The following is a 19,876-nucleotide window of genomic DNA, read 5'->3' as shown; positions in this document are numbered from 1 at the left end:
CTCTACAGAAAGGTTTATTATTTTGACTCATCTGGAAAAAAAAATTTCCTTTATAAATTTAGGGGAAATTATGCTCCAAATTATGCTTCTAAACTCTTAGGAAAAGCCTCTAAAAAACTATCCAACTATCAATGATCAACATTTTATAGAATATAAAGATTTTCTAACCTGAGTAAATGTAATAATCATGATAACAATAAGGATTACATCAGAAGACCTGCAGTGATGTTTAGGTGTTTTCTTCCTTTCTATACTATAAAATATGTTTTGTGGACTTTGGCATATTCTTATGGATGCCACATTTGATAAATAACTAGATAACAATACTGTTTCCCGGGGATTTATACTCTGCATGGCAACACCTTTAAAATACAACTTGTTACTAGAATAATATGGCATATAAATGCATTTCAGTACTTTTAAACCTTTACTACTGTTTTGTACCCTCTGTAAATGGACCTGAAAGCTCTCTCTTTAGTTATATAATCAGTATAGCTCACGTTTCATGTGGTTGCATATCTGGAATCTGTCCTGCCCTCTTTAATTAGAATACCTTGATTTCCTTTAAGAGAATTGACAATGTATGCATGATCAGATCATCATTCAAGGTACCCTGCCAGGAGTTGGCTGAGATAGTGTAGAATTTAAATTTTTAATGGACTCCTTAGTACAGAAAATCAAACTTAGCTTTTGTTCTCAGGTAACATCTTGCTGCAAATATTAATTAGTTCCTTCTATATGGATTACCCAGAATAGCTTTAGTTGTTGTCACTTCTTAATCCTAGTTCACTTCTCTCTTAATTTGAGCTATCTGGTATCCTTCTCAGTACATTTAAATGATACCTTTAAGTGATGCTGCTGAAGTGTGCATGTATAGCTGTAGATTCAGGGCATGAAAAGTCATTCTACCAGTGGCTTACTTACAAAATCAGTTTTTTTCATAACCTCACCAGTTACCTTTTATGTATTAGCATTAATCTGGAAAGAGCTAGAACCCTGAAAATAAGTTTAGGGCTATCTTGGAGGAATATGAGGATTTAAAACTGCGGATACTTCTGAAACAACCACTACTTTGTGCCCTTCAGTGGGGAATCCCATTGCTTACCCAAAGAAACTGTTTCTTCCTTGAAGGATATATTTACTTGATTTCTGAATGCCTAATCCTTATGTAGGATACAAAGTTAAGAAATTTGGAGTGAAGAGTGATGACTCACAGAAGGGAAGAGAAGGTTTGCATAAGGAAAGAATTTCAGATATTTGCTATCGTCTGTCCCCTAAACTTGGAAAATGTCATGAATATGTATTTTGTCATTGATGTTCCAAGGAAGATACATACACATAATAAAGAATAAACATATTCTGTGTCCCACTCTCCAAGGTCTATTAGATTTTAAAGGCCCTGCGTTTTGTGATTCACATTCACATGCAGCTTCCTCCAGTAGAAGCCAGAGATGTCAATGTAATGTTGGAGATGTAAATCAAGTACTGTGTGAAAGGATATTGGTGGATTGGGTTTGGTCTTAAATGGAAAGTTTTCCAAGAAATAAAACTAAGCAAAAATGAACAGATTTTTTGTAAGCAAAAAAGAAGAGTTAAAAATTGAATCTCTGGCTTGAAAATCTACCTAGTTCCTCTAACTCTACCCTAGCCCCAGAAAAGAAAGATGTTCCTGAGACTTTCAGTAATAGTTGATATTTTTCAGGAACATTAAGGGAACGATAATTCTGATGTTTTACAGTGTTCACAGGAATTAGACATTTTGGGGGAAATGACAAAGTCATTTGTGAACATGTAGTAGATTTTAAAATCCTAAATGGAATTATAGCAAAAATGGATCCAATAATATATAGTTTTTATTTCGTTAAGTCATGACATTATTTAGTGTAGCAGACTGTTAGTAGTGAACCCAATATTTTATTACAACAGTTTCACTGTATTTTTCATAATGTTAATGTGCCTGGCTACATTTTTCCATTCTCTTTGTAGTTAAGTGTAATCATGCTGCTAATTCTGAATAATGAAATGGAAATACGAGTTACTGAGGAATAAAGTGAAGGTTTTTCTGAAGAAAAACATGTGAGAGAAGCCCCCTAGTGTCCTTTAATCTTTTCTATTTAATATGCAGTATGCCAGGTGTTGGGAGACTCAGCAGCCATCCTAGAACCTGAATTCCTCTTGAGGATGGAAGCCATCTGCTTGAGTATAGTAGAGAAAGAGTGATGTGGCTCTCTGGTTATGATGGAGCTGCTATACCAACCCTAGACTACCAAATCTGGGCATGTTTTTACACAAAAGAAAGGTGAACTGTCTTGTCCAAGTCTTTTTTGTTGTTGGGAGGAGACTTGGTTCTGTTATGTGCACTTGAATCTGATCCTAATTAAAACATATTAGGATGCTTGGAACATTTAATATTAAAAAATCTTTTTGTAAAATTAATCACTACTTGGGGGGAGGGGGAAGCCATGAGTAGTATCTCAGTATGTGTAGATAAATCTGTTGATGGGCTAGAATTCCTATAGATGATTTTAAATTATTATTAAATTAGAAGTTAAATCCTTTGCAAGCAGTACGTTCCAAAAACTGACAACTGTCATACTTTATAATAAAACAGTAATTTAAACAGTATAGCTTTAAATTAAATGTTTTATATTAAGAACATTTAAAGAATGCTCATCAATTTTATTGAGCAATCTAATGGCAGTTCTAGTCAATATGTGACAACAAAAAGTTGTAAGGAATTGGGGTTTGGGGCAGAAACAAAAATCCAATTGTGTGCAGATGTGATTGACTTATTTAGAAAAACCAAAATAAACTATAGGTAAATACTTAAACTACAGGCTTTAAGGCAAGTTGTACAGTTGTGAAAGCTGGCAGCTTGACTGTGAGCACAAGCAGACCTCTACATCTCTGTGCTCAGATTGATCTGCCCTCAAAATATCTGAAGGCAGTTTTGCAGTAAATCAACCAAAAGCTTCAACAACCTTAGTTGAAATACAGATCAGATTGAGTCATCCTTACCCTATTTCCCAGTCTAAAAGCTGACACCCTTTTCTGGAAGTAAATATATATTCAGAGCAGAGTAAATATATATTCAGAGCAAAGGAAATTATCAGGAATATATAGACACCTTATATAATGAAAAGTATTATTTTACCAAAAAGATGATTCTACATGTGCAGGCACTTAAAGCATCAAAATCATGCAAAAACAAAGCTTTATATACTCTTACCAGTTTAGTTGGACACTTCAACATTTATTTCTCAGTAGCATAACTTGGAGACCAAAAGTAAACAAGACTGTGGAAGCACTGGGTAATGCCATCAACAAACTAGACTTGGTAACACATCTAAAACATCCTACAGCAGAATACACATTCTTTCCAATTGCATATGAAGCATTCATCAATACAGACTATCCTGGGACATTAATTACAAAATTTTTCAAATAATTGAAATCATACAAAATGTCTTCAGACTGTAATGCAACTTTACAAGAAACCAATTGCAAAAAGAACAGGAAAATCCCCAAACACTTAGACATGAACACAATTACAGTCCTAGATATTTCAAGAAAAATATGGAAAATAAACATATACAAGTTAAAATACAACGTTGTTTTTTGTTTGTTTGTTTGTTTTTTTGAGATGCAGATAAAGCAGTGCCTAGAGAGAATGACAGAATGTGGTCCACTGGAGAAGGGAATGGCAAACCACTTCAGTATTCTTGCCTTGAGAACCCCATGAACAGTATGAAAAGGCAAAATAATAGGACACTGAAAGAGGAACTCCCCAGGTTGGTAGGTGCCCAATATGCTACTGGAGATCAGTGGAGAAATAACTCCAGAAAGAATGAAGGGATGGAGCCAAATCAAAAACAATACCCAGTTGTGGATGGGACTGGTGATAGAAGCATGGTCTGATGCTGTAAAAAGCAATATTGCATAGGAACCTGTAATGTTAGGTCCATGAATCAAGGCAAATTGGAAGTGGTCAAACAGGAGATGGCAAGAGTGAATGTCAACATTCTAGGAATCAGCGAACTAAAATGGACTGGAATGGGTGAATTTAACTCAGATGACCATTATATCTACTACTGTGGGCAGGAATCCCTTAGAAGAAATGGAGTAGCCATCATGGTCAATGAAAGAGTCCAAAATGCAGTACTTGGATGCAATCTCAAAAACAACAGAATGATCTCTGTTCATTTCCAAGGCAAACCATTCAATATCATGGTAATCCAAGCCTATGCCTCAACCAGTAATGCTGAAGAAGCTGAAGTTGAACAGTTCTATGAAGACCTGCAAGACCTTTTAGAACTAACACGCAAAAAAGATGTCCTTTTTATTATAGGGGACTGGAATGCAAAAGCAGGAAGTGAAGAAACACCTGGAGTAACAGGCAAATTTGGCCTTGGAGTATGAAAGGAAGCAGGGCAAAGGTTAATAGAGTTTTGCCAAGAGAACGCACTGGTCATAGCAAACACCCTCTTCCAACAACACAAGAGAAGACTCTAAACATGGACATCACCAGATGGTCAACACCAAAATCAGATTGATTATATTCTTTGCAGCCAAAGATGGAGAAGCTCTATACAGTCAGCAAAAACAAGACCGGGAGCTGACTGTGGCTCAGATCATGAACTCCTTATTGCCAAATTCAGACTTAAATTGAAGAAAGTAGGGAAAACCACTATACCATTCAGGTATGACCTAAATCAAATCCCTTATGACTATACAGTGGAAATGAGAAATAGACTTAAGGGACTAGATCTGATAGACAGAGTGCTTGATGAACTATGGATGGAGGTTAGTGACATTGTACAGGAGACAGGGATCAAGACCATCTCCATGGAAAAGAAATGCAAAAAGGCAAAATGGTTGTCTGAGGAGGCCTTACAAATAGCTGTGAAAAGAAGAGAAGCCAAAAGCAAAGGAGAAAAGGAAAGATATTCCGATTTGAATGCAGAGTTCCAAAGAATAGCCAGGAGAGATAAGAAAGCCTTCCTCAGCGATCAATGCAAAGAAATAGAGGAAAACAACAGAATGGGAAAGACTAGAGATCTCTTCAAGAAAATTAGAGATACCAAGGGAACATTTCATGCAAAGATGGGTTTGATAAAGGACAGAAGTGGTATGGACCTAACAGAAGCAGAAGATATTAAGAAGAGGTGGCAAGAATACACAGAAGAACTGTACAAAAAAGATCTTCACAACCCAGATAATCACGATGGTGTGGTCACTCACCTAGAGCCAGACATCCTGGAATGTGAAGTCAAGTGGACCTTAGAAAGAATCACTAAGAACAAAGCTAGTGGAGGTGATGGAATTCCAGTGGAGCTATTTCAAATCCTGAAAGATGATGCTGTGAAAGTGCTGCACTCTATATGCCAGCAAATTTGGAAAACTCAGAAGTGGCCACAGGACTGGAAAAGGTCCATTTTCATTCCAATCCCTAAGAAAGGCAGTCCCAAAGAATGCTCAGACTACCACACAATTGCACTCATCTCACACGCTAGTAAAGCAATGCTCAAAATTCTCCAAGCCAGGCTTCAGCAATATGTGAACCATGAACTTCCAGATGTTCAAGTTGGTTTTAGAAAAGGCAGACGAACCAGAGATCAAATTGCCAACATCCGCTGGATCATCAGAAAAGCAAGAGAGTTCCAGAAAAACATCTATTTCTGCTTTATTGACTATGCCAAAGCCTTTGACTGTGTGGGTCACAATAAACTGTGGAAAATTCTGAAAGAGATGGGCATACCAGACCACCTGACCTGCCTCTTGAGAAACCTGTATGCAGGTCAGGAAGCAACAGTTAGAACTGGACATGGAACAACAGACTGGTTCCAAATAGGAAAACGAGTATGTCAAGGCTGTATATTGTCACCCTGCTTATTTAACTTATATGCAGAGTACATCATGAGAAACGCTGGGCTGGAAGAAGCACAAGCTGGAATCAAGATTGCCGGGAGAAATATCAATAACCTCAGATATGCAGATGACACCAGCCTTATGGCAGAAAGTGAAGAGGAACTAAAAAGCCTCTTGATGAAAGTGAAAGAGGAGAGTGAAAAAGTTGGCTTAAAGCTCAACATTCAGAAAATTAATATCATGGCATCTGGTTCCATCACTTCATGGGAAATAGATGGGAAGACAGTGGAAACAGTGTCAGACTTTATTTTGTGGGCTCCAAAATCACTGCAGATGGTGACTGCAGCCATGAAATTAAAAGATGCTTACTCCTTGGAAGGAAAGTTACAACCAACCTAGACAGCATGTTAAAAAGCAGAGACATTACTTTGCCAACAAAGGTCCATCTAGTCAAGGCTATGGTTTTTCAGTGGTCATGTATGCATGTGAGAGTTGGACTGTGAAGAAAGTTGAGTGTCAAAGAATTGATGCTTTTGAACTGTGGTGTTGGAGAAGACTCTTGAGAGTCCCTTGGACTGCAAGGAGATCCAACCAGTCCATCCTAAAGGAGATAAGTCCTGGGTTTCCATTGGAAGGACCGACGCTGAAGCCGAAACTCCAATATTTTGGCCACCCCATGCGAAGAGTTGACTCATTGGAAAAGACCCTGATACTGGGAGGGATTGGGGGCAGGAGGAGAAGGGGACGACAGAGGGTGAGATGGCTGGATGGCATCACTGACTCGATGGACATGGGTTTGAGTAAACTCCGGGAGCTGTTGATGGACAGGGAGGCCTGGTTGCTGCAATTCATGGGGTTGCAAAGAGTCTGACTTGACTGAGTGACTGAACCGAGCTGAACTGAACTGAGAGAGAATATCACTAAATGCTTGCATTAAAAAAGAATAAGGGTCTCACATCAATAAAGTCTCTGCATAATAAACAAGAAAAAAACAAGTAGATCCCAGTGTAAATAGGAATGAAATAGTAAGGATAAGACCAGAGGCCAATAGAACAAACAAACAAAAAGGGAATAAACAACACAAAACACAAATTTGACAACTTTGATGAAATGGACTAAATTCTTGAAAGATAGAAACTACCAATAAAGCTAATCCAAATAGTGCTACATTAATGAAAGAAATTAAATTCAGTTTAAAATCTCCCAACAAAGAAAAATCCGGGCTTAGATCATTTCAGTGGTCATTCCTATCAAACATTTAAGAAAGAAGTAATACCAATACTATACAAACTCTTCCAGAAAATAGATGACAAGTACATCTTAACTCATTTTATGAAGTTAGTATTACTCTGATATTTTTAATAAAAGATACTATAAATGTTCTTTATGAACACAGATGTAAAAATCTTCAATTTAGTTAATTTACTCCTGAAATATGTAAAGGGTAATACATGATGATAAATTGGAGTTTATCTTGGGAGTAGAAAGCTGATTCAATTTCAGAATTTAATCACTAATTCATACCTGAATAACAAAAAATCATATGATCACATCAATAGGCATAGTAGAAGCATATGTTCAAGTTCCACAGCACCCATTAAAAAAACAAAAGGGAAAAAAACACCTCAGCAGGACCTCCCTGGTGCAGCGGATGAGAATCTGCCTGTTAGTGCAGGAGACACGGGTTTGATCCCTGGTCCAGGAAGATTCCACATGCTGCAGAGCAACTGAGCCTATGCAGCACAACTATTGAGCCCATGCTCTAGAGCCTGTGAGCTGCAACTACTGAGCCCCCATGCTGCAACTACTGAAGCCCATGTGCCTAGAGCTTGTGCTCCACAACAAGAGAAATCACTGCAATGAGAAGCCCTCACACCACAGTGAAGAGTACCCCGGCTCACTGCAACTAGAGAGAGGCTGCACAAAGCAACAAAGACTCAATGCAGCAAAAAAAATCAAAAGTCATTTGGAAATGAGGGCAAAATACCCACCTCACAGAGTCACATATGCTCAGTAAACAGTCCCTGGGCTCCAAGGCCCTGTCCCCCCCTCATACCTGACTGACCACCAGTGGGAGAGAAGGGTTGCAGCAGGTGAAGTGGGTCTTATTTGGGCACAGCACCACTGCCCAGCCACCTCTGACCCTGAAGCAAAAGCAAAAATCAGTAGTAGTCATCTCATCTTTAAATTTTTTGTGTGTGTTCATTGTGAATTCTCTAGCCAAAAAAAAAAAAGTGTTTTTTAAAAATACTGTGTTAAAATACTATTTATCTTGGTGACTAAGTTGTTTGGTTCCTCACTTGCCTCCCCTGGTGCAGGCCTTATTTGGACAGTAAAGTTCTCCAGCCTGGGCCTTACAGATCCAGACTCCAGGGAGTGTCGGGCACCCACATGCTGGTCCTGGCCCTGAGTGGAGATGCTGGCACCCAGGGTGATGAAGGAGGTGTGCCACAGAGGCCCTGCACAGGACCCAGAGGAGGGGGCTATACACCTTTGTTCCCTTGAAAGACCTGTAGCTGGAGTGCAACTCATCCAAGCTTGAAGGAGAACAGGGTCTAATCCTCTAGCAGGGCTGGCAGCCTCAACTGCCTCTGGGTCAGGGTGTGGGGAGGGTCTTCCTGTTCCCTGCTCCCATGTGCCACTTGCCTTCTTCCAAGAAAGGAAGGACAACTGAGTCACTCTTTGAAGTTCTTGCTTACACTTCCTCTGTCCTTCACAGCATTCTACCCGGGATGCCTGTCTTTCTGTCCAGCATTGCTTTCCCAGGTTGTTCCCCAGACGGCCTGCTCCCTGGAATTCTGTGAACCCAAGGAAGGGCCAAATAACTGGTCTCCAACAGCCACAAGTACCCAATATGCAGACAGACATTCAACAAATCTGATACGTCCACCCCACCCCCCGGAGGTACTTACCCTAGGACCTTCGAGAAGGCATCCTGGGGCAGTGAACTCCCTCAGGGGGACCCTGGGGATGAAGGTAATTCCCTGGATGGAAGAGAGGGGTTTAGGATCAAAAGGGGGTTCTTAGGAGGTTGTATCCAGATGGGCTTAAAGTCTTGTGGATCAGGGATTTTTTTTAATGTGTTCAGTTAATCATTATGGGGGAAAGTACGTGAATGGCCAGAAAATTTCTGAACAGAAGTCATAAAGGAGACGTTACCTTACCAAATATTGAATGTGTTAAAAATGAAGAGCATAGGTAAGAAAATGATAAAAAAGAAGATAGCACGTGAAGAGTTATTGACTCATTTAATGACCTCAATCCAGTTGAGGTAGGAGATAGACAGGCTCCAGGTTAGACATTTACAACCTGCCTCCTGTTTGCCTTTCATGGGGCAGGAAGAAGTGGGCTTCAGGTTGGATACTTATAACTGTTAGCATTTTCTGAGACAAGAGATGGGTGGGCTCCAGTTGAGGAATTTACAATCAGCCTCCTGCTTGCCCTCCAAAAAGGAAGTAACAAGAGAAACAGGGTAGATAGCCAGTCTTTGTCTCTTGTAAACACCTTAAGGTAATAGTCACGGCAACAGTCAAGGTAATAACCATGGCAAGGACAAATAGATGCAAAACCCTGTTTGAATAAAGGATTAAGGGATCTGAACCTGCCCCTCCCCCACTCTTTTTTGGGACAAGGGAGATACTACACATAGGCAGAAAAGCTCCTTGGGGTCAAAAGTCAGGGGATAACTCCAGGCCATATTGAGTCTTGCTCCTCCCAGAAAACTTCACTTTGAGATCCAGCTTGGCTCACAGGTGTATGTGCAACCTGAGGGGAGGGTCCTGAGACAAATTAACTGGAGTGAGGGGGGACAAAGCAAGATGATTGGCCTGAAGAAAGACAAAAACCTGGAAAACTGCCCCCTTATCAGGGATTTAAACTTCCTAAAGTCAAGATTCTCTCTCTGAGCTCACCCATGTACCTTTCCACATGTATTTTTCTTTTCAGTAAACTTTTTACTTTGCGATTTAGCTTCTGCCTCCTTGCCTGAATTCATTCTTGACTAAGTCAGGCAAGCACTAGGGGCTCTGGCCCTAACTGCTATGGCCCAGTGGTTAGGACTCCTGGTTCGGAAAACTAAGATCTTGCTTCCAGCCACTGCTTGCTGCTCGCAGCTGCTTACTGCTGGACGCATCTGAAATCACAATGAGGAAAGGCCTGTTTTTACAAATAATAAACTTCACCAAAGAGAAGAGAAGGTACAGAGAGGGTCAAAGTCACGGGGCTATTAAACAATTGAACTGGGAGTCCACACCAGGTAGCCTGGGTCCAGAAGAGAAGAGAAAATCTGCAAACAGCAGGTCAGTATGCTTTAGAATGCATTATGTGGTGATGACTGCCTTTCAGACTAGAGAGCATGGAAGAAGGAAGGCAGCATCTATTTACAGTGGGTGTTGGATAACTAAATTTTGGCCTACCTTTTGTTAGAAGGTTAAACCACTATCAAAAATGAAGTTTATGAAGAGTTTGCCCTGATTTAGAATACTTAAAATTATTATGTGCTTAAGTTAAGAATGTAAGCTTTTGAATCTGACAGTTAAAGAAGGCACTTACTAGTAGAAAGTGTTTTAAAATCCACTAGATCTATTCCTTTATTAGTAACAAGGGAACGTAACACTCCCTCAGAGGAGGCTTGGGAGGCTTACATAAGACATTTGTAAACAGTAAATCTTTACCTGGCAGCCAAAAATAGTCATTGATTTTATAGCAACAAATTAGAATCATAGCATTTGTTAAATTACATTCAATTTTATAACATGGGTACTTGGACATTTGGGGTTCCATTGAGGTTTTAACTTCACTGGTGCTTAATGGGTGGAGAGCAATCAGAAAAGTTGTCACTGAGCTCCCAGCGGGCCCTGGAGAAAGGGCCGCATTCCGATAGCAGCGGGGTTTCCCCGCAGCAAACCTCTCATTTCCTCTCTGTTCACCCACATTCCCTGGGGGGGGGGGGCGGTGCTTCCTCCAACCCCGTGGTCTATGGTTTGTTTTTTTCTCTTCTTGAACCTTAAAACAAGAAAAGCTGATTATCTTTTTATAAAAATTAGGAAAGGTGGATAAACAAAAAAAAAAAAAAGAAAGAAAGAAAGAAAATTTTAAAGGTAAAAATAATAAATAAAAACAAAATAACAATGTGGTATATATCATTTCATGTCTATCTTTTCAAGTTGGCTCCGTACCACTCACCCTGTTTTTGTAACAGGCTGTCTTCTCCGTACAATGTGTTACAAGTTGGGTCAGGAAGCATCTTTCTGGGCACAACTACTAATTATCCTCCAGGAGCTCATCCTCTTCCTGCAGTGTGAGGAAATCTCCCACCAAATCTTTGGATTGTTTTCAGATTGTCCTGTAAACAGATGCTGGAATGTTTCTCTTTCACCCAAAGTCTTGCATAAGCTTAGGCATGAGCTTTGACCTCAGAGAATTTTTACCTAGACGATCATTTAAAAAGCAATTTGAAGGGGCTTCCCTGGTGGCTCAATGGTTAAGAATCCTCCTACCAATGCAGGAAAGGTGGGTTCAATCCCTGATCAGGGAAGATCCGACATGCCATGAAGCAGCTAAGCCCTCGTGCCTCAGCTGAGCACTGAGCCCACACTCTGGAGTTAGCCCAGAGCCCTACTGAAGCCCCTGCACCTAGAGCCTGTGCTCTGAAGCAAGAGAAATCACTGGAATGAGAAGCCAGGGAACTGCAACTAGAGAGTAGCGCCACACACACATGCCTCTCCCCGCCCTGTCCCCGCCTTCCCCTCCTCTCCCACTAAAGAAAAGCCCCAGCGTCAAGAAAGACCCACACACACACACTCACAGAGCCAAAAATGAATTTATATATAGGGCTTTCCCTAGTGGCTCAGAAGGTAAATAATCCGCCTGCAATACAGAAGATCTGGGTTTGATTGGGGAAGATCCTCTGCAGAAGGAAATGGCGACCCACTCCAGTATTCTTGCCTGGAGAATCCCACGGACAGAGAGCCTGGCAGGCTACAGTCCATGGGATCACAAAAAGTCCCTGAGCGACTAACACCCCTTCTGGTCTCATCTCTAGGGCGCCTTCCACTTGCTGTGCAAAACTCACAGGACTGTAACCTGCACAGGGGAGAGCCCAGAATTGTCCGAGTGGAGGAGGGCAGTTCAGCTGTTTCCCCTGCATGTGAACCAGGGGCTTGGAGAACTCAGGTCCCCAGGCCCCCACCATCACAAAGGCCTCTCCACCCGGCGGAGCTGAGCACCCAGGATCCCGCGGGCGTGAGATTCACGGGGGCCTCTGCTGCAGCCTGGGCTCCTTGAAGGCGCTCTCTCCCGCACAGTCCAGGGGGTGCGCATCTACCCAGGCACAAGAGAGGTCAGAGTGTCTGCCCCACGGGCTGTGACCCCAACAGGGCTTTGTCTCTGCAGAGCTCCAGGGCTGTGTCGTGGGGTCAGTCCAGGATTACAGCCTCCTCCTGCTGCAGCGGTGGGGATCATGGGACCCTCTCCTCCACCCCAGCCCATGACTCTCAGGCTCCCTTGCTTCTGAGGCCCAAGGATACGCAGATCCAGGCTGGATGGCGCCGCCGCCTCACCACCAACCTCTCAGTTCTCAGGCAACCCTCCTGAATTCCACGCACGTTCCCTGGAGAACCTCTCGGCTCACCAAGAACCACCAGAACCCCCTGAACCCAAGCGGGCCCCCAAAGCCCCCGGATTTAGGGGGCACAGGCCAGCGCTGTCCGGCCGAGCTGACACAGGGATTGACTGAGGCCTCGATACTTTGTAGTGACGGCGCCTGCCCAACTCCTCTCGGGAGGTGCCGCGGGAGCGCGCGCAGAGCATGGAGGGGTGCCGGGAGCATAGCAAGTTCCGGGACAGGTTCCTGACGGTGAAGGCCTTCCTCAGGGAAGAGGGTATTGCGCTGCCCCACCCTCCGTCCCTGTCCTGTGACAAGGCCAGGCTTCTCCCAATAGCTGTGGTGAGTGAGGTGTGGGCGCCTCTGGCCTTTCTGAGTCTGGGGTTTGCAGAGAGGCACGTGAGCTGCAGAAGAGCCTCCTGGCTGCGGAGTGCCTTCCCCTGGGTTGCAATTGATTGCGCTTGCCCAGCAAATGTTCTGTTAAAGTTTAATGTTCTGAGCCACGCCGCCCCTCCATTTACTTAACTATCCTGGACACCTGCCCTTCTCAAACCGGGCCCACATTTTGCTGCCCGAGGGTACTTATCCACGCAACAGGGCCCTGGTGATCGGCACTCAAATCCTTTCCAATGGCTCTGTTTTATCAGCAGCGTCCTGTGGGCATCTCTGCCCTCTGCCCCCTCACCTGGTCGTTTTGCCCCAGAATCGAGGAATTTCCCTGGAGATGGAAGCAGTGGTGTCAAGCGCACAGGCCCTGGGGCTGAGTGGGCTGCAGCTCCCAGCACCTCTAACCCCCTTTGGTGAGGACTTTGACACCCAGGACTGTCACCTCCGGGAATGGGCCCTTGGCCCTAGCCTCCCGATCGTGTTGGTCGACAGAGGTCATACAGCGGGAAACTAAGCCAGGTGTGTGCCCTCTGGGCTCACAGGATAGTGGGAGAGGCAGAGGAATAACGGGGCACTTCCACGTAACTGCTGGAAGGTACGGTGAAGTGGGGAGCCGCTGAGAACCTAAGACACCTGAAGAGACCCTGGCAACTTTCCCCAGAGGGGGCATCTCAGCTGAGAGCATCTTACTCTACCCCCACAGCCCAAGGGTCCCTGGGCTCACTGGTTCCCCCCTCCCCCCCACCCCACCTCCCGGCAGCCCCATCCCATCCCATCTTCATCCCCAGAACCGCAGGGCCGAGCGTCAGGAGCGACAGACGTGCCACTCATGTGGCCACTCACCTTCTAGGGTCCCTAAAACGCAGACCTTTCAGTTTTAAAGCATTTCTTTGTTTTGAAACGATAGAAAATTTACACAAAGTTGAAAATGGTAAACAAAGATCTTTTTGTCCTTGAAAATTTTGAGAACAAGTTAATGACCAGATACCACATCATCCCTTCACTCTGGGTGGAGACCTGGAGCTCAGCCAGGAGGCCCCGCCCCTCGGGGGTGTGGCCAAGAGGAGTGACAGGCACACACGCATTGGAAAAGGTTGCGGCCCTTAGGAGGCCTTTGGGTTTGGTGGAGACGGAGAAGGGTGATACAAAGACTGCAGTCAAGGCACCTTGTTATCTGAGTAACAACAGGCCTCCCTAATAGCACTAAGACCATTATCCCAGTGAATTCTCAACAAACAGCCCCGCTGAGCTGAGAAAACAGAGGCTTGGGGATGCAGCTGGCTGCTCACGGCCCTGAAGTCAGAGCTGAGGACCCTCCGGAGTGTGGACTGCTCACCTTTCCCTCTGAGTTTCTTGAGGCTTGATCTGCCCCTGACATGGAGGGAGAGGGCTGGGTGAAACTCGTCCCTTCCCAGTTAGGAGACAGTGAACAGGGCAGATGTGCTCAATGGGGATCCTGCTGATTTCAAATAAAGACTTGGGTTTTCCTTCATATTTTAGGGAATTTTGAGACTTCCCTTATATAGATCCCAGCTTCAGTAAAAGGACAAAAAAGCAAAGATACATATGGCCCAGTGCTAAGTGAAAACAATTTTTTTTTTCTCTACTATCCAACAAATTTGTGAAGAGTGGCTTTCTACCCTCTGACATTGCTAGTGAGGGAGGAGTGGACGTCGATTCCCTTGGGAGTGGGACTGAGGGGCACTCTAGTTGGAAAACCCTGGCAGGGCCCTGGGGGGCTTCAGATTCAAGAAGGGATTCCAGGCCTGCCCTGGTCATCTCAGGCCCTCCACAACCACTCTCAGATCAGACTGACCCCAGCGGTTGGTGGCCTGGGACATCTGCCCCATAGCCAGGGCAATGGGGTAGCTGAAGTGTCTACCGGCTCCTCCAGGATCTCCTGGGCTAGGTAGTCAGGCCGGGAGGCATCAGGAGTAAGCCTGGCTATCACTACAGGGCGCCTCCACCATAGTTTTGCTCCCCAGGTCAGGCAGAGGACCACCTGCACAGAATCGAGCCAGAGAGGGAACAAGATGACTTCTCAAGGGTGTGTGGATAACACCAGGGGCAAGGAACTTGGTTCCCAGCGCTGACCTTCCCAGCCTGCCAGCCTTGGCTGGGGATGCTAATGACGGATGAACAGACTTCCAACACCTAACAAACTGCTCCTGTCCCCTCATCTACCTTCCCCCACCTCTCTCTCTCAAACATGCACAGGAACTGACCAGATATGTTGGGTGGGCTGCCCATGTGGAGTTACAGCTGTGGCCTGGGAGGCCTGGCCAGGGCTGCCCTGTGTTACCTTCGGAGGCCTCTTGTCAAATGGCCAGAGGCGTTGGAGGTGAGGGCTGACCCCGTGTCTGAAAAGGCCCCCACTCTCAGCTTTCCAGAAGCTGGGGCCTCAGAATGTCAGGCCACAACTTGAGAACAGGTCGCTGTGTTGAGCACCTCTGGTCACGTGAGTAGGGATAGCTAGCTGGCTCTAGAACATGGCTGCTGGGTTACCACATTTCAAGTTCTGTTTTGCTGTGTCACCGAGGAAGTGAGGTCACTTCTTCCTTCATGCAAACCCACTCAAAGCCCCATCTTGACTGCACAGCCCTCCCCACTGCTTCTTGGTAATGGAACCAGGATCCTGCTTTGAGAAGGCAGTTTTCTATCCTGGAAAAGCCTCCCGGGTCCTCCCGAGTCTCCAGACCTGCACAGTGGGGACCAGGCCAGAGTCTACTTCCTGGGGAAACTGTTGGTGGATGTGAAACAATGCCTTCAGCATCTGTGTGCTCGTGTCACGTGTATCTGAGGCACAGATCATTATTACAAGAAGGGTTGGACACCGCAGGGAATACCTCTCGAAGCAGGTCTGGGTTCCAGCCAAGTGACCTTGGAAAAGTCATTGCCCACTGGTCTCATTTTCAGGTCTGCACCTTTAAAGGGTAGAAATCAGAGGAGATTCAGATGTTGTCATCCACTGGCATAAACTTTCCAACCCTCCCTGCTTAGATTCAGGTCCTGTGCCTCTTGGTCTGTGTGCTGGGCAGGCTCCACAAGGACTCTCAGTGACAGCTGCCTCCAGGTGTGTACATCCCTATGTGACACTGACATCCATGTGTGACATCCTATGTGAGCAAAAGAATGCAGCCCAGGTGATAGGATGTCACACCAATGACAATAAAAACTCTGCCACTCCCCTCTTACTTGCTCTCGAGTTCTCCCTTTCTCCCTCTGTTCCTCTCTCCTTCTCTGTCTCTCTCTGTCTCTCTCTCACTCAGTCTTTTTCTGGAAATGGGAGAGCAACCACAGATGTTTTGAGCTGCCCTGTATATGTATGTATGGAGGCCCCATTGGGGAAAGTCGAGGGAGAGTTGCATCCAACAGACAGATAGGAACTAGGCTCTCAGTTCAAACAGAATCCTGACAACACCCATGTGAGTGAACTGGGGAGCAAATCCCCCCAGAAGAGCCTCAGATGACATGGCTGTCCCAGCATGAGAGGCACTGCAGGTCAGTCAGAAGCACCCAGCTAAGCTACATCCTGATTCCTGAGTCACAGAAACAATGAGGTGTTGAGCATGTGTTGTCTGAAGATACAAGGTTTGGGAGCAATATTGTTTATGCCTCAGTTTTTGTCTCTGATATTTGGCAATGCTAACTCTACCTCCTGCAATGTTAGGGAGAGTATTAAAGAGTGAATGTCTAAAAAATGCTTGGAACACCTGGTACATCTCAAACTCTGTATCTATATGTTACAAATATGTGTTTACTATTATCTAACACCGTCTGCATGCTCTGGAGGGTGGAGACTAGTGCCTGGCTGAATGTAGAAGGCACCATGTAACACGATGGGTACTTGAATGACTGATACGGTGAAGGCATGAAGTATCTTATGTCTCACTGGCCTGTCAACACACATGTGATAAGCCAAGTCAGACCCCAGATCTGGTGGGGAGAAGGGGCTTTTCAGGGTTTGTAGCCATAAGTCAGTCTTCCTGGGATCTTCTTGGGTAGGGAGGGGACTCCCTGGGTGGGACTGGAGGTGGTTTTCTGGGTCATCTGAGCCTCTTCTAGGGGATGGACAGAATCAATGAGCCAAGGACAGACCCTTGCCACAGCCCAAGGCCTGGAAGACAAAAGGAGGAAGGAGACACCACCTACTCGGACAGAACAGCAGGGTCTAGGAGGAGAACCTTAGGGCCTGTTCATGTCTATGTATGGATTGGAAAAGAATTTCCAGACATGGTGTATTTCAGAAGGGAGTGAGTTTATTAAGAACAAAGGGCAGAGATAATGAGAGGCACAGCATATATGAGGAAGAATGAGAGGAAGATAGAATTTGTTAGAGCAGAAAATGCTGTTAGAACAACAGGCCGGCTCAAGGAGAGCCAAACCCTCTTGTGGGCTACTAGCCAATTTTTATAGCTTCAAGACAAAGAAAATTCCTGCTAGAGGTGGAGCATTAGGTGATTGGTCAGGATGCTATAGGGTGTATATTTCACCTAATATGGAGTCGAAGAAGGTCAGTTTAGGTTAGGGGAGCTCATGGCAACAGTGGCTATGGGACTTGGTCAGTTCTGGATAATTTTGTCCTGTGAGCTTGGTACAGGGCTCCATGCCTGTGACCTTGGTATAGGAGTCCAGAGGGTTCATTTCGCCAACTGCTTGGAAGGCTATAGACTCAGAACTTTGAATGATTCCTTTTGACTTTGAAAATTCAACTTTCATCTTTTTCTGAATTATCTGTGTACATATGTCTTAAAAGAGTTTCTTAAAAGAAACTTTCTTAAAAGTTGTCTTAAAAGAAGGTTTCTTCTTGTAGAGCGTGAGCTGTAGGCCTCAACAGGACCATGAGAAGGACCTCATCTCCTGGGTGCAGCTGGAGGGCTGTTCCTGGTTCCAAGACCACCATGGTCCTTGAATGCTGGGAATCAGCCACCCCTAGGGGAGAGAGGTTCAGACTGGGGGAGGTGAAGAGAGGGAGGGAGGGAGCTGTCAGCCACTTTCCTCTCCCCTACACCAACTACCTGCTGCCAGAATATTTTTCAGCCTTAAAGAGGAAGGAATTTTTGACATACATTAAAATATGGATGAACTTGAAGACATTATGCTCAGTGAAATAAGTCAGACATGAAAGGATAAATACTGTATGATTCCACTTATATGAGGTTCCCTAGAGGAGTGAAATTCCTAGAGAAATGGTAGAATGGTGGGTGCCAGGGGCTGGGGGAGGGGGAATAGAGATTGAGTGTTTAATGAGGACAACATTTCAGTTCTGCAAGACGAAAAGAGTTCTGGAGACGGTGGCGTCAAGGTTGTGAAACAATATGAGTATGCCGAATACCACTGAACAGTACACTTAAAAATAATTAAAGCAGGACTTTCCTGGTGGTGCAGTGGATAAGAATCCACCTGCCAATGCAGGGTTTGATCCCTGATGCAGGAAGATTCCGCAGGCCTCGGGGCAACTAAGCCTGTGTACCACAACTTCTGAGCTCATGCTCTAGGGCCACATGCTGCAACTACTGAAGCCCTGGTGTCTAGGGACTATGCTCCTCAACAAGAGAAGCCACATAATGAGAAGCCTGCACCCTGCAACTAGAGAGTAGCCTCCACTTCTCACAACTAGAGAAAACCTGCACAGCAACGAAATCCAGCACAACCTAAACAAATAAATAAATAAATTTTTTAAATATTAATAAAAAAAAGAATCCCTCCCACCCAAACATTTCTGCTCTGTCCTGCACCATCATCTTCAATTCTGTTCAGAACTCACTGGGGCTTCTTGGACCCTGTTACCCAGCGCACTAAAGATTTTCTCCTCTTCTGTGAGCATACCCCAGTCCTTGTCCTATTTCCTGCAGCTCACAGAGTCTGCACCCTGGTCCTCTCCTTTACCTGAGGGACAACTGGGCAGACACGGAGGATGAGCCATGGAGAAAATGTTTCCCTGGCCCGTGGCAGGAAGGAGAGAGAAGTGACAGAGTGTGATGTTGGGAAAATTCTCCAGGTGCTATCACAGGGGTGGAGCCAGGGGATTTGTCAACAAGGACTAGTCTGGTTGGTGGGCTTGGTGGTTAACTAAGAGGAGTGCCAGCATAACACAGTTGATGTGCTGGTCATCCAATCAGAATCAACCTAAAGAAGCCCAAATTACCACCATCTGTCCTCTGACTGATTCACTAATAATGATGTTTGTATCCTATCATCCCGATTTCATTTATTGGCTACAGTTATTATTCTTTACATATCTTGTATGTTTTACATAGTAAAGATGAAGTGATTTTTTAAAATGACCCTGCTTCAAAAGTTTCTCAAGTGTATTGAATTAATAGCAGAAGTCAATGAGCAGGAAATTCTCCCTAAAATTATCCTTAGTCTCTGGTTTTGACTCATCATAATTGGTAAACTATCTTGACTTCTGACTTCTTTCTTGAGATTATTCTGGTTAAGACTGTAGGAATGCAGCCTCAAGGCATTTGGGACATAGTGGTGGGAATAATGTTTGGTTTAGAAAGTGTGTGTGTGTGTGTGTGTGTGTGTGTGTGTGTGTGTGTGTGTGTGTGTGTATGAGAGAGTCTGCTACATCTTGGGGTGAGGTTGAGGTAGATAGACTCTTTCCCATGGGAAGAGCTTTGCTGAGCTCTTTCTGTGGACTTTATTTTCTCTCATGGCTTGAACCAGCACTGTCCAACAATAACTTTAAGCACTTTATATTTTTAGTAGCCACATCTTAACAAGTAAAAACAAACAAGTGAAATTATTTCAACTGTATATTTTAACCCATTACAGCTAAAGATATTTTCATTTGTGAATGCAATCAATGTAAAAATTAATAATGACATATTTTACTTTTTCAGTATTGAGTTCCTGAAATTTATTTTGTGCTTTTCACTTGCAGCACAATTCCAATTTTTGAGACTTCATTTATCTAACATACCTATTCCATATTTAGCTATTGTAAGGTTCACAGCTATAAAATGAGATTCATGTGTTTAAATTGTTCCAAAGATAAACATTTTGCAC

The sequence above is a fragment of the Dama dama genome, chromosome 5 (assembly GCF_033118175.1).
Source record: "Dama dama isolate Ldn47 chromosome 5, ASM3311817v1, whole genome shotgun sequence".
NCBI lineage: Eukaryota > Metazoa > Chordata > Mammalia > Artiodactyla > Cervidae > Dama > Dama dama.
The sequence above is the reverse complement of the archived record's forward strand: the minus strand, read 5'-3'. Positions refer to the sequence as shown.